Genomic DNA, 17,782 nt, shown 5'->3' on the forward strand with positions numbered 1-17,782 from the left:
TGGGCAGGTTTGTAGCATTTGGGCTAACGTAGCCTCTGGATGCTGTCACTCATCGGAGCTGCATTATTTAAAACAAGAGGACATGTTTCTGTCTGTGCATCAGACATCCAGGCTGTGAGCACTGCAGGAATTAAATAACCCGTAAACAGTAATAAGCAAGTTACAGTTACTAGTTACTACTACCTAACTTAAGCATTACTTTTTTTTGCTTCAATCCTCATATTTATGTGCCCATTATTTAGTGTTGCCGTGACAGTGTGAGAGGAAACAACTCTCACATTCATATACCGTATTTTCCGCACTATAAGGCGCACTTAAAAGCCTTTAATTTTCTCAAAAAACGACAGTGCGCCTTATAATCCGGAGCGCCTTATATATGGATCAATTGGTTAATTGGTTGATCCATACTGGTTGTACACGGCGCTCAGCGACACTGACTCGGATAATGACGAGAGGGAGCCGGGCATGTTGGATGCCGTACTCGCCCAACTGTTCAATTCGGACACTGAAGAAGAAGAATTCGAGGGATTCGTGGACGGGGAATGAACTGAAAAAGTGAGCTTTACGTGTTATACGTAACTGAACAATGTTGAGTTATGCACTAACGCAGGGGTGCCCAACCTTTTTTGAACCAAGATCTACTTTTAAAGTTACCAGTCTGCCGAGATCTACCAGTCCACATAGTGAGCCGTAGCCTTTACCAACAGCCTACAAACGCATTTAATACTCACACAACAAACAGAAAATAATAAATGAGAGTTCTGTAAAAAATAATGCAGACTACAGACTACAGCAGGCTGCTGTGAGATGATGTTGCTTTTGTTAAATTAGCTGCAGACACGGTGAGAGTGAACGGAGTAAAGTCCAACCGACTGTTTGACCGGGTCACGTGTGTTCCCACCTTGGTCCGTACGGATCACGGATCAACTGTGTGTTGTAGCACTAAAAGTAAAAAGTAAAAAGGTTCGCGTGGTGGCTGGCACTCCAGTGCAAGTGTGTGTGTGTGTGTGTGTGTGTGTGTGTGTGTGTGTGTGTGTGTGTGTGTGTGTGTGTGTGTGTGTGTGTGTGTGCGTGTGCGTGTGCGTTTGCGCTGTTTGTTGGTGTGTCTCGTCCCCCGCGATGCTCACAGTCATGACAGCAGAGAGGAGCAGAGAAAAGTAGCTGCAGCTTCATCAAATGCGCTTAATACTCGTAGCATAGTTTCTATATATGACTTTTTGGTAAAACATTTACCCCCCCCCCCCCCCCGGTTTTACCTGCACGTCATTGCGCATGCCTGCACTCTCTCTTGCGCGCTCTCTCTCTCTCTCTCTCTCTCTATCTCCGCCGCTCGCTCTCTCATGCACGCAGCAATTTCATGAATAAATGAAAAATTAAATACACACAGGTCGGAAGTATACTTGGGCTCCCAACACAGGTATCGTGTGTGGGAAACAGTGCAATGAGATGAAATTGAAATCACTTTTCTATTTTACAATTGTATTTTATATTGACAAAACATCTCGCGATCGACTGAGAATCAGTCAGCGATCTACCTGTCGATCACGATCGACTGTTTGGGCACCCCTGCACTAACGTTTGAATTAGCGGTATCAGACTGTGTTTCTTTTACGTGTTTACAACTGAACAAGGCTGGGAGATATTGTGAATATGCACATTAACGTTTGAACAACGTTGAGTTATTGTGAATGCACTACGTATAAAACTACGTTTTGAGAGTTAAGAGAAACGTCAAAGAAATAATTTATTATTTGGGGAAATCGTCTTATGTACTTTTGTTTTTGTAGTTTTATACGTTACGTTTTATACGCATTTATATTTATATATTCACAATATCTCCCAGCCTTGTTCAGTTGTAAACACGTTCTATTCTATGCGCCTTATAATCCGGTGCGCCCTATATATGAAAACAGTTCTAAAATAGGCCATTCATTGAAGGTGCGCCTTATAATCCGGTGCGCCTTATAGTGCGGAAAATACGGTAACATTATAGCCATTTTCAACATATTTTGCTCATTATTTCTGTGAAGGCTACAGACTCAACAGCTGATATGAAGCATGTCATCAACAAAATACCTGTCTATCAGTCTGTTTGGTCCTGGCTTACTCATCATGGAGCTGGTGGTGATTTAAAATCAAGCCTCGGCCTCGTCTGTTTGGATGGAGTGGATCCTTCTTGGTCTGCCGAACTAACATGAGCTGACCTGGGCCTTGAGTTGATGTCAGTAAACCTGGGTCTTATGTTGACAGCTATTTGACGTGAAGTGACGAGTTACGGGAGCTTTTGAATGTCTATAATTGTAAAGGCTTTCTTGCATTTTTTATTTTTATTTTTTAAAGATGTATTTTTGGGCGTTTTATGCCTTTATTGTAGAGATAGGACAGTGGATAGAGTCAGAAATCAGAGAGAGAGAGCGAGCTGGGAATGCGGGAAAGGAGCCACAGGTCAGAACCTGGGCCGCCCGCTTGGAGCGGGCATTCCTCCTTTATTTTTCCACAGCATAGCTTTCTTAATGGATGCTAAAGTCAACAGTTGTAGTAGTATCAAAGAGCTGCAGCACCATCCTTGCTCCTGGGGGGTGAATAAAACTGAAAATCTCATGGCCTTGTGATGGCACTAAAAAAAAAAAATCGACCGATGGGGCACAATGTTTTTCCTTGCGTAGGAACGTGGATTTAAAGTTGGTTAAGATAAATAAATCTCTCCTCCTGATTACAAGGCGACTGCAGAGTCAATCCCAGGGAGCATCTTAAATGAATTATTGATCCTATGACCTTTCCCTGTGTTAAGGTTTTCTCTTGTTTGTTCCAGCGCTGTTGACTGGACTCACACTACGGGCAATTCCAATTGATCAAAATGTTTGCTCTCCATATTAGGCTGCTAATTATTCTGGATGTATACGCACATTATCATAACAGGGGGAAGCATGGAGGCTTTAGGCATGTATCATTAAAACGCCTCACTACACACAGGAAAGAGAATGTATGTGAGCGGCTGAACACTTACTATTTGATTTATTGTCGATTTGATTGAAGGGATGTTGTTTTTTTCAGCAACATAATTGTACGCCGTCCTTGACATGTAGACACAAAGAAAGGCAAACAAAGTCGGAATACAATCTTTCAGAGTTCTTTGGTGTAAAGAAATATGCTACAGATTTTTCACTTAATTATATTCTCCATCATGCGCTTGTGTTTGGCACGGCTTGTTGACAGAGAATCGTCTGGATCAGGTCCTATTGTTGCCGATCTTGCGGAGGGAAATGTCAACCAGTTAATCTTCTGCCAGTAATGATGTGATAGATGTGTCTTCTTTATAGAGACCTGCTTTAATTTAATCTCTGGCACGTTGACATTTTGCAAATGTAGACAGGCTGAAGTATATAAATTGTCAGAGGGTGGTATAAAAAAAAAGAGGACTCGGCCAATTGTAAAGCAAATTGTGTGAGCGTACAAAACAATCATCATTTTCCTAATTAAGGTTTGGTTTGCACTTCAGTGGTGAGGGCTCTTTCTAACGGTTGGAGCTCTTAAATTGCTTTTCATTTGGAGTGCATTCAAAACAAATGGAACAGCCTGCAGCAGACGTGACATTTGGAGAGCAAGCCTCTCTCCTCTACTGCGAGTCCATTTGTCAGACGCGTCTCTTTGAGTTGGAAGCATTCAAGGAAATGTTAGCGTGTATGAATATTAATAGCACATGGACGCTGGACGCAGGGAGAGCTTCTAAGAGAATAACACGAGCAGTTGTTTGGGCAGCTTGAGACTTGGCTGCCAAACGCGAGCTTATCTAGTAAATTCCGGTGTAATAATGAAACATTGTTTATTGCAGCTTGATGAAAGGCAGCTATGACCTTTATTTCAGCTAATCCTGTAAATAAAAGAATTCTTCCCCCAAAGCTAGAATACAGAAAAAACAAGACCTTGGTCTCTGATGTTATCAAGAGAGAGGGAGTTGCTACAGCGATGAAGAATAAAAGGGATGAGCTTTTTGTTCTCTGTTGATCAGCTTGGGAGAGAAACTGTTTGCACAAATATTGACTCGACTCCGAGGATTTATTCCATAGATAAACTATTTTTCGAGTAGGTTACTTCTCCTGAGCTAACAATTTCTCATGCACTCACGCCTCAGAGTTGATACACTCTTTGTAACTAACAAGGCACATTCAGTGGGAGATTCTGCAGCAAAGGAAGGCCAAAGAAACGTAATGTGAAGTTTATTTAAAGTTTCTTTCAAGGATGCTGAACATACATCTGTCTATAAAGTAAAAAGAAAGTCAGACAAAACTTGCATTAAGTAGATTTGATGAGAGAATTAGTTTCCACGGTTGCAGATCAGTGCATGGTTTCATTCTGTGTGTATGTAAAGAGGTGGGTGGGTGATGGACAGGCTCAGAGTGCAAAGTGTCACAGACGCTCTTGCAGCCTCAGATGACTGGCAGTAGGCAGATGGCCTCCTTCACGCAGAGCCACAGGAGAAGAGTTAAGGAAAAAGACAGTGGAGAAGCCCTCTCACACACACCACCCTTCAACCCCTAACGAGGCCCCCCCACCCGCGACTGCTGGGCCGAACGAGCGGCCCACATGGTGCCCACTGCACAGCTGCAGCTGGCACTGACGTGACTCACGATGCCATGTTTCAGCCTGCTGTATGGAGACAACAGGGAGGCAGGGGGGAGTGTGAGCGTGTCAGACGGACCGTTTGTGTGTCTATGCAGAATGGGGGCACATGAGGAGTTGTAAAATGGGTCAGGGAGAAGAGTAGCCAAGGCTTCGCAGAAATGGGGGGGAGACTGGCCAGGAACCTTCTGCCCCCACGATTCACCCTGGAGCGAGAGGGCTCAGCGGAGGGTGTAATAATGCCTTAATTGTGCCATGGATGGGAGTTATTGAGTTATTCACACAAGCGAGGAAGAAGAAGGGGGGGGGGGGGGGGGGGGGGTTGGACCCAGGGGTTGAGACCGAGCCTGAAGTCAAGAAAGGAACGGAGAAGGGACGGAACACAAGAGTCATTTCTTTAATGAGCTGAACGTTCCCTTTAAGTGTCTCTTGGTCAGTGAGATGTAAAACCATTTAAAAAAACCTCTTTGATGAAGTTGAGTGAACTGAAAGTTAGGAACTACTTACATGAAGCAAACAAATAAAACTTAAAATGTCTTATGCAAGATGCTTGTAAGTGTTTAATAATGGGGTCTTTTTTCCAATGTATGATTATTATCTCTGTTTTGAAGCTGACATTTGCATTAGAAGCAAATGCAGAAACAGCTGAAAAACACATCGGGGACCGAGTGAAAATGGCAGATTGGAAGCTATGGCAGAGATCAAACATTTAGGATCAGATATCAAAGACTTGCAGATATTCTGTTTAGAAAGCTTAAACTCTGCTCATTTGTTTGAGGACGTCACTCAGGGATTATGGTTCCACACTGCCCCCTTGTGGTCACAACCTAAAACAATGTTTTATTTTACCACAGTGAGTCTGTGGTTCATTTCTTTTGGAATATTAATTTGAGTTTTCTTTAAAAAATCCCACAACAGTGACTTAAATTCTTCATCTGTAACTTGCATGTAACTTATTCTATACACAGCTGTAGCCTACACTCCTATTTCAAATCAAACCACAATTATTATTCATGTGTTATTACATAGAATGAGTCATGTGTTGTGACTGTTTGTCCTCGAGACATGTGAGCAACCACATTTGCATAATGAAGAAATGTTGGAACTCATTTGCATATTTGTGGAAATTTTTTAAACTCAGGAGTTAAATGTCAAGCGTAATCAGGGTGCAGAATTAAGGTGATTGAAGAACACCTCCGTCTGTGATAATAATTAAGAAGTCTATGGATGGGAGTCAGCCCAAATAGGATTCAGGTGCCTTTAAACTACTTCATCCACGAGGAGCAATTTTTACCCAAAGAAGCCTCTTAATTAATAATCTCTCGTATAATCAGACTAAGTGTATCATTCATGCCCCCCCATCAATCTTATTCACCAAGTCAAAGAAATGTCTAGTTCAGGCTGGTGTATCACTCTGTGCCAAAAGTTATTTATTTGATGCCGTTTCATGGAAAGGCGTTTAAAAAAAAAAAAAATTAACATTAATGTGCCCTAAATGTTAAAACATTCTAATTATCCAGAATCCCGTGTGGAGAACAGTCGGGGTGAGATGAATTGATGAGTCCTTTTGATCGCTGAGTGGAAAAGAGAGAGAGAGGCAGGATAGACTTGGTTAAACTAAAAAGAGATGGGAGATGATGGATAGTGTTGGCTCATATTTAAATGAGAAATCATTTAAATGTCATCGATGGGTGATCAGGAGACCTGGGGTAGACTGCACATAAACAGACCTTTGGTTATTTAAATTCAGTTTGTAGTGTTCTGAACTCAGAGCCAATGGCTAAAAACTGGTTTTGAAAAGAAGCATGCGGCTACATCCTCCTGGATGAGGTTAGATACTTCATTGTCACTGAGGGGGAATGTGCCTTGTTCAGTATAGTGCTGTAGAATACTGGCTGTATGCCAAACGGTGAAAACCGTCTGTATGCATTTTGTGCATACAGACGCTTGTACAAAAGCGATGCACATTATGCCTGGTGCTTTGACTTCTGGGTCAAAGCCTGGCATGGAAACTGCAGAGCATGCGCATAATGCCTAGGCCAGTTTGGGCCCAATTGTGGCGTAAACATGCATGGGAAAACCGATCCCCAACCGCATTGTCTACATGTGTTTGTCCAACTTTTATTTATAAAAATGTATACATGTAATGTAAAACATGTACATTTTAAAAGTCCAGTCTTATTAAAGTTATTCTAAAATGCATGTAAACCTACTGAGTGCTGGTATTGATGGTGAAAAACTGTGCCAAAGTAGCAGAAACCAATGTAAGAACCAATGCTGACTATAGAAGCCAGTTGCAAAGTGATGCTTTTTATCTTTTGCTGTATGAGCTGAATGAATCATTGTAATTTATTTAAAAAGGTCTATATCCCAAAACTTGCATAAACTCAATGTGTGTGTACATTTAGTGTATAAGTCTTACAGAGGTCAGTAAGTGAATACACACCAAAAAACTGAAACTGAAGAGTAAATAAAGTTTTTGATGCTTTCAAGTCATTGGTTGCCTTCGCTTTGCTACCAGTCTGAACATATCTACCTCTCTGACCTTTCAGAAATGAGTTTGTTTTGTTGCCTTGTTGACAAGCCGTTCTATAGGCCTGCAAGAAAGAACGCAAGAGTTATGTCACTAGAAGCAAGGCTGCATTTTTTATCTAACCCACACACGTACGCACACAAAGAAAAAATAATAAAAAATGGAGCAAGAGCCAGTAAACTCAAAAAGCTGTTGTATTTACTGTTAGGTAAGTACAGCGGGCAAATTGGATCCTGATCAAGTGCAGCATTATTGATTGGATTTCTGCGTGGGCCAAGATCCTGACTTTGTTTGCACATTGACACGGTGAGCAATATCATGGCGAGCATTCCATTACGCAAACAAACTCATGTACACACACATCGCAGCCCCGAGGCAACTCACAGTTATATTTCAGATGTAAGATGTGGAAATTTGAGGGAGAAAATCCAATATCTACAGTTGGAGGGGACAGTATTAGACCTGAGGAGCATCCACTAATTCAAACCGTAGAGTGCAGTGGGTGTGAGGCAAAGGCAAAGCCGTCTGAGAGCGATACCTGTCCAACCCTAAAGGCCGAAAACTCAATACTGCCAGAGGAGAGGTTCTGTGCGAGCCCAGAATGAATTAAGAGGTGGTGGAGAGCTTGAAAAGGAGGCAGAAAATGGAGCGCGGCTGTATCTGACCAAGAAGTCTGCAGCAAGAGTCCTTCACAGTAAATAGAAATTCATTGGGAAAGAAGTCAGGTGGAGACTATCAGAGAAGCTGAAGGAGTTTCAATATAGGCTTGTAACCTATAGCAGCCTGTCTTACTGAATGTGCACCAGTTATATGAGAGTAACTGTTTCTACACAGATAACACAACTCTTTATTTTCTCTAGCAGACTGCATTGGAGATTTTTAAGTGTTTAATAGCTCCAAAGCTGTTTTTTTTCCCACTAGTCATTTAGGTTGGCCGTCTTTTTTTTTGTTTTAGCACCTTAAAGGCTTTATATGCGATTTTTTTAACCAGTAGATGTCGCCATTGAGCACCAGCATGAAACCAAAACAACTGGTGCTGCATTGTTGTGTTAGCATGCTAATGCTAGCGATCTTTATTATGCTCGTATCGTCACACTGCATGTAAATTTACCTGAAATGAGCGTGATCTAGAAACACAGTTAAGCAGTGAGTACAGTATGTTATTCTTCTTTTCTCTAGTCCCTCAATTAAACTACTTTTATACACGAGGGGAGGAGTCAGCCGGCTGTCCTGACGATGTAAACAAACTGAAGATAGGACTCTGAAAACTCTGAAAACATCACAGACAGTGGGACTCGGGTGTTACACCCATTGTAGACATTCATGACTCACAGAGTTATTTTCAGAGGAGATACTTGATTTATATTACATTTAAGTGTGAAAAATCACATAGAAAGCCTTTAATTACCAAAATGACTAAACTGTACTTCTCTTTTTTCTACTCTCCCTTTGCCAAATGAAGATTAATAAGAGTGAATCTAACCATTAAGCTGGTACACTGGCCATGTTTGCTATTTTGTTTGTGTGAGCTTCGGCTGTGTCTCAGTTGGTAGAGTCGGTCGTCTCTCACTGGAAGGTCAGGGGTTTGATCCCCAGCTCCTGCAGCCACATGCCCGGTGCATCCTTGGGCAAGACACTTAACCCCAATGTGCTCCCGCTGTTTCTTGGCGTATGTATGGGATTAGTTTATAATGTCATGATTTGGTCTTGTTTAGTTTTGTATTTTGTATATTTTCAGAGTTTAGCTTTTCTTGTAGTTTTTTCTCATTCTTCCATGGTGTTGCTTGTTTCCCTTGTGGGTTTCTTTATTTGAATGTTTCCTGGTTTTTGTCATTTCTCATCCTTGTGTTTCTTTATGTCCTAGTGTGTATAGTTACTGTTACATTCTTCAGTCCTGCATTACACTCCCAGTCCTTGAGTCCTGTCTTTAGTGTTTCCTGTTGTATTTTGTAGTTCTTCTCCCCAGTGTTTCTTGTCTTGTCTTACTTCCTCCTGTTGTCTGGTTTCCCTCCCTTTTGATTGCCCTGATTGTCTTAACCTGTGTCGTTAGTCTCACCTGTGTCTGATTACCTGTGTGTATTTAGTCTCAGCAGTGTTCTCTCCCTCTTGTTGTCAGTTCATTGCCAGATTTTCCCCGTTATCAGACGTCTTCCTACCTGTGTTCTCAGTTGTTCTTTGTGGCTCCTCGTGTTTTCCATTTTCTGTGCAATAGAAAGTAAGAGCATTCTCCTTCTTTTTTTTAGAATCTGCATGACAAATACTGATGGTCACTTTACATAGCAGCCTCTGCCATACAAGCTCAAGTCCATTTACCATTTACTTGGTAAATAGTAAAAGATATAGATGATAATAAAGGGGAAAAGGAAAAACGCACAAATAATATTAATGAGAGAAGATTGACTCTGGGGAGAAAAGAAAAGAATGTCAGAAAAAAGATCTTCAGTCGATCTATTTGATTGTTACTCCACTTAGAAACATGATTATCTCCCACATGAACTGGGAACTTGAATGTATCCTTCATTGTGACAAGAACCTGAATCGATGAGAAGTAAATCAATGACCAGCTGTCTGCGAGGACTTGAATTCAAAATACAGCCCTGTGTTCTCATCATCAGAGTTGATTAGCTTGACAGAAAGTCTGACGTCAAATGATTCTACTGGGTCTCATCCCCATTCAGCATTTGGGATGGTTTTCCTCCTCTGCAACTCCCTCCGTTTGTTAACGACAGAGTGGTGTAATTTATTACGTCCTGTAAAACAGTTCCCTTTGGCATCTTTTGGAAGCAGTAATGTTCTTGTGTAATGCTACTGGCTGCTGTAATCACAGATTAAAAACAATGTCTTGTGTCCACACAGCCAAATAGCAAGCAAGGAAGAAAAATCTTAAAACTTAAGTTAATATTTTAACTGATCCTGAATTAAATTCAACTAGCAGCGCTTCTCAAGGTTTTAGAAACCTCAGAGACAACCTGGTTTGTGGAATGTATTGGTCGTTTAATTCCAGTTAAAGCTGCTCAAAATTGTCGGAAGTCTACTGGTTAGTGCGTGCGCCCCACGTTTTGAATCCAACCTGTGGTTCCTTTCCCGCATGTCACTTGCCACTCTATCTCTTCTCTATTTCTTACTCTATACACCTTCCTATCTCTCAATAAAAGCATAACAAGACCCCAAAATAATCCTTAAAGAAGTGCCCAATACAGTTTTCTTAAAACAACTCATGGATTTTATTGTGTATCATCACAGGATACAGATTAGCTTTGAGAAAATTAGCTTGAGTGGACAGTAAGTGATATAGTGATACCTTTATAGTTATATTGTATATATTAGTTCTGTTGTTCCACTACTCGCCATGCACCTTATAACTTATCATTTAGTATTTGCCTACTTGCATATAGCTCTGTATATATAGATATATATATGTATTTCTCTTTTACTGCACATAGTTCTGTTTACATCTGTTAGTCTGATCACTGTCCACTTATATCTACTCTTTTATATTTTGTATTTTAAGTTAAGTTTAAGCTTTAAGTTATATTTACATTGACATAAAATGTATATTTTAGGTTTAAAATGTTTCGTCTACCTGCACTGTTCATTTCCCGCTCTGTGTGCCTTTGAATTGCCCCCCGGTGACAAATACAGTTCTTTGAATTTGAGTGAGTACCAGCATCACATGAGCATGTTGAATTTGTGAAATGAGGTTAGATCACATAAAAGAATAATCTTTGTTTCCTGCAGCTTGTTTCATCTTGGGGGCCAGAACATGTGAGAAGCAACGGCTGTGGTATGGCAGATAATTATCTGTAACAATGAATAAAAATGTCGGTTAAATTTGTGGTATAAAAAGTAACCAATTGCTGCTGGAACTCAGAGGAAAAAAAAGTAAAGGTGGATTCCTATACAGTGCATAGACTGGAATATGCATCTCTTCTCTAGCCTTGGCATCATTCAAGTATGAAGCTATCTGCAAACTGATCTTTCTGCCTCCTTCTGAACCAGAAGAGGGTTCTCGAAAGTGAAAGTTCCATTGCCAGCCCATTTTAAGGCTGTCAGACATCTCTGTTAAGATAACAGAAAATATTTTCTGAGAGTGGACTGACCTCATTTCAAGTGAAAATGACATAAGAGGCGCAATCTACCACTCGCAGCCACGGCCCGGTGGTTGTGGTGGTGTTAGCCGAGTGGACGGAAACATTCGAAAACCGATGTTATCTTACGCAGACAGACTGGGGAAGGGTTGGAAACTAGAATGAATGTGAGGGTGAAGAAAATGGAACGCCCTCCCCTCGGTGCTTGTAATTAAAAGCCAGGGAGCCATGTAGGCTGGCAGATATTGTCCACCTGTATTTGCAGGCGCCCACTGTCAGTGTGTTTCAACAGCAGCACTCCCTCTCTAAGGTTAATTAAAAGGGGCCACTGTCTCCCGGGCTGACTCTGCCGCGCTCCAACAAGAGGACACATAATTAAAGTGGCACCTGTTCGTTCCCATTTGTGGGGTCCTTCACTGCAGCGCAACACTGGACTTGCAGTAGTGAGGTTCAGCGGTGACAGAGAACATACAGCTGTGGAGCATGAGTGGGATCATTTTTAATGTTCAGTGGCATCTTCAGGATTCAGCCACGCGGAAAGATGGCAGAGGTGCTGCAGGCGGTCCACTGTGGAGTCGCTGGTTGGACAGCGTGACTCACCTGCGCTCACACAGGCACAATTTTAAGTACCTTTTGTGAAGTATGGAAACCAAAATAGTGTTTCATGCATCATTTGCAATTACAGATACACACTGTTTCAGAAATGGTTTTACTTTAAAGGCTTTCTATGTGATTTTTCACACTTAAATATAATAGAAATCAAGTATATCCTCTGAAAATAACTCTGAGTCATGACTGTCTACAATGGGTGTAACACCCGAGTCCCACTGTCTGTGATGCTTTCAGAGTTTTCAGAGTCCTATCTTCAATTTGTTTACATCGCCAGGACGGCCGGCTGACTCCTCCCCTCGTGTATAAAAGTTGTTTAATTGAGGGACTAGAGAAAAGAAGAATAACATACTGTACTCACTGCTTAACTGTGTTTCTAGATCACGCTCATTTCAGGTCAATTTACATGCAGTGTGAAGATACGAGCATGATAAAGATCACTAGCATTAGCATGCCAACACAACAATGCAGCGCCAGTTGTTTTGGTTTCATGCTGGTGCTCAAGGGCGACATCTGCAGGATGTGAAGTGCCACATATAAAGCCTTTAAGACCTTATTGTCACCAGTGATGTTTGGATTATAACTGTCTTTGAGAGCATTGTAAGGGGGGATTTTTTATAATAGCAGTATGATGCATCCATTTCTTTGTGAATTGTTATTATTGTTCTTTCTCCTTTGTTCGGTTGATCACACTGACACCTGACATCACAAACTGTCAACTATAATCTCTGAGGTGTCAGCTAATAGTCTCCATCAAGTGTGTTTTGTCAAATATAAAGAGGATATTTTTCCTTTCCTGCCATAACATCCCTTTGAAAGCCATCTCTCTATGACAATATCTCTTGACCTTTCCTGCAAATCTCAAACCTCTCTTTGACACAACAGATTGTACTCTGGAAGACATTTTTACCATCGCGCACAAATTGTCATGTTGCTGCCGAAAATATCCCAGATGTTAAGACACATTTTCCTCATGTCATTTCCCCTCACGATGGCCCCCTTTGCATGCTGCCAGGGATTGTCGGGGTGTTGGCAGTTTAAGGAAGGCTTGGACTCGTGCTGTGCTGTCATGTCTCACCAGTCCCCTGTGTAAGATACCCCCTGTACTGTGTACAGATCCAGTGACCCGGGCTGACAAAGAGAGGCCCAGTGGGAGTCCCATGCCCTACTCTCTGCACTACAGGTAATTATCACCACCATCAGCTGATGAGTGCTTCATTCAAATGAGGAAAATTGATATGTAGATTAGGTGCTGAGCCTGTCACTTCCACATGCATGCACACATTTGCCACATGCATAAACAGGAATGGGAACATAGGCATGTTCATTTACACATGCACTCACGCACACACAACTCATCACTGATATATTTTGTCAAGTGCTGCAGCACAAACATAGTGAATCTCAGTCATACTTCACACACACATGCACAAAATCACTTTAATACCCGCAGATTAGGATGCAGAGGACGTCATGCAGCGCTTTTTATTAACATATGCCATCACACTGGGGGGGGGGGGGGTAGCATTGCTAAGCAGAGCATCACCAGTGCCGCAAATTTTTTTTATCAAATCAACAACCACCGTTTTAAAATCTCATTACTTCCTGCTTTGCCATTTAGTTCCTACTCCGCAAAAACAAATCTGACATTTTAACAAGGGAGTTTTTTCTTCAAGAGGAGCATTTCACTCTTCTGTCAAACCTTATAGCGACATACAGGGTTTAAAACGGAAACAGTTGAGCTCCGTTATACAGCTCAGTGGGGGGGGTCTTACCCTCTTCTCAAGATGGATCCAAGCTGGAGCCTTCTAGAGGTTGTGAGCTATGCAGTGTTTTCTTCAAATCGTTGCTACTCTAAAAGAATCAATGCTTTTGTAATGATGACATTCTAATGAGAGTGGTGCCTTACAGGGTAAGGCTACATACTGTAGGATTATCAGGAGAAGTGGTGTCTTCACATAACTTTGAAATGGCTGATAGCTAAAACGTCACTGTTCATGTTAACTCGTACAGCAATAGAGAACAAACCATATGACGTATTTTTGTAGGCCAACCCTGAAGTAGCATCTCCATGGGGTCTAACGAGGATTCACCTATGGGTTTTTTTCATTGGATTTTGGATCATTGCAGAAAATAAGCTCTGTGGTAAACACACGTTTCTGAAGCGTAGGCGTTTTGTTCAGCAGGATAATCTTCACAGATGAACACCATTTGTATGATGTTTGAAGAGTTAATGTGGCCGACAGAAGTAAAAAGCTAACGTTATGCTAAAGCTAACTACACCACAGTCGGATGTTATTGACGTCACTACCGTCAAAATTCACAAGTGGGGGTATTACCTAACGTAGTTTATGTGGTCTAACAAAACGCCAACATTTCTACAGCTCTTTCTAACCACAGACCTTATTTCAGGAGTCTAACCACAAACCCATTCATAATCCCTGTTGACTTTTAGACGTTAGACCCCATGGTGCTCAAATGCTAACTTACTTCCTGGTTTTTGGACTCATTCCTGTGGCGCTCTATAGTTAAAGTACAGAGAAAAGGTTGGGGTTGATGGTTAGGACTCGGAGGATAGAGTATTTTTGAGTGTTACATGACGAACCCTGCTTATCCTTTTACTAATGTTGTCCTTGTGTGTGACTTTTCTACAGCACAGTAAGAATACAAATAATGCGGTGGTTCTTGGTTATTTTGCAGCCTGACACTCAGAGTTCGACTACAGCCGGCTTTGACTATCGGCTTTGTACTCCCACAATGTCTCTGTATTCATTCACCTTTTGAGTTTGAAATCAATTAACTTTCATTCGAGATTTCTGTCTTCTACGGGTTTAATACAATTACTTTTATTTCACTCGATTGCTGGAGCATAACATTTTGAATTTTTTACCAAAGATGCCCAGATGATACATGTTTTCTGCAGCTTCGATCTTCCCCCCCAACAAGTATCTGCCAGGGAAGAATATCTTATTGAATTTCTCCTCCTTTGTTTTTGTTTTTCTGCATACATTTTTACTGGAAAGTGCAGCGTCTGTTTTAAGACAAAGCACTTATTTTAAGCTCTTACAATAATACATCTTTGTGTGTAAAAATTCCTGACTTCATTTTACTCTATATTTGCAAAGATGCTTACAGTTGATGACCTGTAATAAAACCTAAGATAGTTTGTTCTGGCAGAGAACAGAAGAAGAGAGGCAGGGAGGGGACTACTGATGATGTATTTGTTTGACTATCGATATGAATAAAAGACATGATGAGAAATCAGTGCATATTGTCTACAATAACATGGTCATTGTTATTGTAGATATGTCATTGTCATTGTTATTGCCACAAGGGCGCAAATTCTCCTTTCCCTGAAATACTGGGAAATAAAAGAGATATAAGAATGAAACTTTTTGACAATGTTTACTTAAAGGCAGGGTTGGTCATTTTCAAAAACTAGCATGATTTTGAAAGTAGCATTCCCTCAGTGCTCCATCTGCACCCACCCTCTCTATTGGGGTGGGTGCTTGTCTCATTCAGCGTTAAGTAAACACTTAACTTTATCATAATACATGTAAAAAAAACTTGACAAACTCGCATATAAACTCTTGTCACCTGTGATGCACTTTGAGTGCGGGCTAGTGCATGACACTGTTACATCTAATTCAAGTGCATCCACTGCAATGCATAGGACTTCTAGCCATGGCTAATTAGCTGTCCTTGTCCCTGGTTAGGCTTTTAGTAAAAAGCACACATGATAAAACAAACCGTAAAAATACATAAAACTGACAGTTGCAGCAGATATAGAGAAGCAGCAACATAGATGCATAAAAACAAACAGAAAGGCAGATCGACGACAATGACTAAGAATGACAATTAAGAACAATTTAGAGCAGAGCTTTCTCTAGAGTTTATCACAGCTGTGAACCAAAATGTGAAGGATGTTGTTGGTTTACACAACCCAAGGCTCAAAAGAATAGGAAACAGAAAGACTTGAAATAGATTTTGTGTTTTCCTTCAAACTTTTTGCAGACAGAGATGCTTCTTGAAATACTCAGAAAATAAGAATACTATTCAGTTTTTCTTGGATAACCTTGTTGGAGCTTTCTGTCTGATGTGTGGTGCGTATGTATTTATTTATTTAACATTTTCTTTAATTGTTTTTAGTGTGTGTTCAGCTTCTGTCACCAAACACAGTGTTGGAAATGCTTACATATATTTTGTCTTTGTGTCCTTGGTTAAGTGTGGGAGCCAGAAATCCTTTACCTTCTGACAACAGCTTACTCCGGTCCATGGAAAAGTAAATATCGATAATCTTTTGCATGTCCCAGGGCCAAGCTCTTTGCCACCTGAATTATTCAGTTTTCTTTCTCGTTCAACATCCCCCGGGGTGGGCCCATAAAAATCATTGCACCGGGGCCAGTCATAACTTTCTGTCACTGAGGGTTGGATTAGTATGAAACATTATCAGTTTGGTGTGGGAGTGTGGGGGGGTGGGGGGACACATCAGTCATGACCAATGAAATCTTCCCCATCCCCTAACGGCAGTTCACTTTGTTCCAGGGCATTTTGACAGTTTTGTGATGGACGGTTTCATCCAAGATACAGTGAATCCACAGAGCCTTGAACTTAACCAAACTGAGAGGAAAAAAAACTGATTTTTAGAATCAATGGCAGAATACTTTTTAGCTGTTATATAATGTAGCTTAACCCTCTATTATTCAATGCATAAAGACATAATGTTACTAATAATATGTTGCTGAATGCCTTGTGTAGTCATATTGTACTTAGTTTTATTCAAAATGCATAAATTTTATGCAACATTTATCGATGAGTAATGGCGTTCTAAAAACAACAGTGAATTAGGGGCGCTGGTAGCCTGGTGGTTGTGACTGGTGGTTGTGACCAAAGACTCAAACTTGTGTCACTGTTAGTATAATGGAGGAGTTTCATCAGAAAGAATACAATTCACTGAGAACCAACAGATTCTGTAACTTGAAGATAAGACTTGTATTTGGAGTGAAATAGAGTGTGACATCTAGCAGATCTTTACTCTGCAAGTATCATATTGTACCTTCTAACTCTATGCTTTGTGCAGTTCTGTTCACAGCCCTGCTTCAGAAATTCTGAAACAACTCCGGCTTCGATTTCAGTAAACTCAAATTACAAAGCAATGCTAAATTAATTGTATAGTACCTTTTAATAACAAAGGTAATTCAGTGCAGTACATCAGAAATGAAAAGAGCCAAGTTATCAATATTGATATATGTTTCTGCAGCAGAACAACAACAAATGAAACTACAGATATTACAGAATAGAATAGAACAGAATTACTTTATTGATGCCAAACTGGAAAATGGTGGTGTTATAGCAGCAGGTTATCGGAGCAAATAAAACAATATAAGAATAAATAGAAAGTAAATAAGAATAAGAAGAGATATATATACATCAAGGATTTAACTTCACATTACTGCTAGTCTAAAATGTAAAAAATGAAATAGAACATTTGTTCAGGCCTGTCGACTGAATGTAAAATGTAAAAATACTTGCTGGATGTAAGAGATGTAAATGTGCAAAAACAAAGATGACAGGAAAGATATTGTACTTTTATCAATGCATTGATCCTCCCCCTGTAATAGAATTTAGATTCTTTATGTCTGCAAAACCCCAGGTAGAATACATATCGTCTATTCCAAGTTTCTAGATTTCAAATTAAGAAAGCATCATAGCCAGCAGGTGTTTATGTCTGAAAGGTAAAGATATAAATGTTATATTGAGCTCAGGATTTACTCGCACTTCCAGATAATATATCATAAAGTTTCTGCTGCCGTTCATAAGTTTGTGTCTCATTACAGGTTTCATGCCTAATTTGTCTTGCCTTGCTCCTTTACACCGACCTCAAGTTTACTTCCAAGGATGTATTGACTTTGATTAATGAGCCAAACTCTAT

This window comes from Labrus bergylta, chromosome 11 (genome assembly GCF_963930695.1).
Source record: "Labrus bergylta chromosome 11, fLabBer1.1, whole genome shotgun sequence".
Lineage (NCBI taxonomy): Eukaryota > Metazoa > Chordata > Actinopteri > Labriformes > Labridae > Labrus > Labrus bergylta.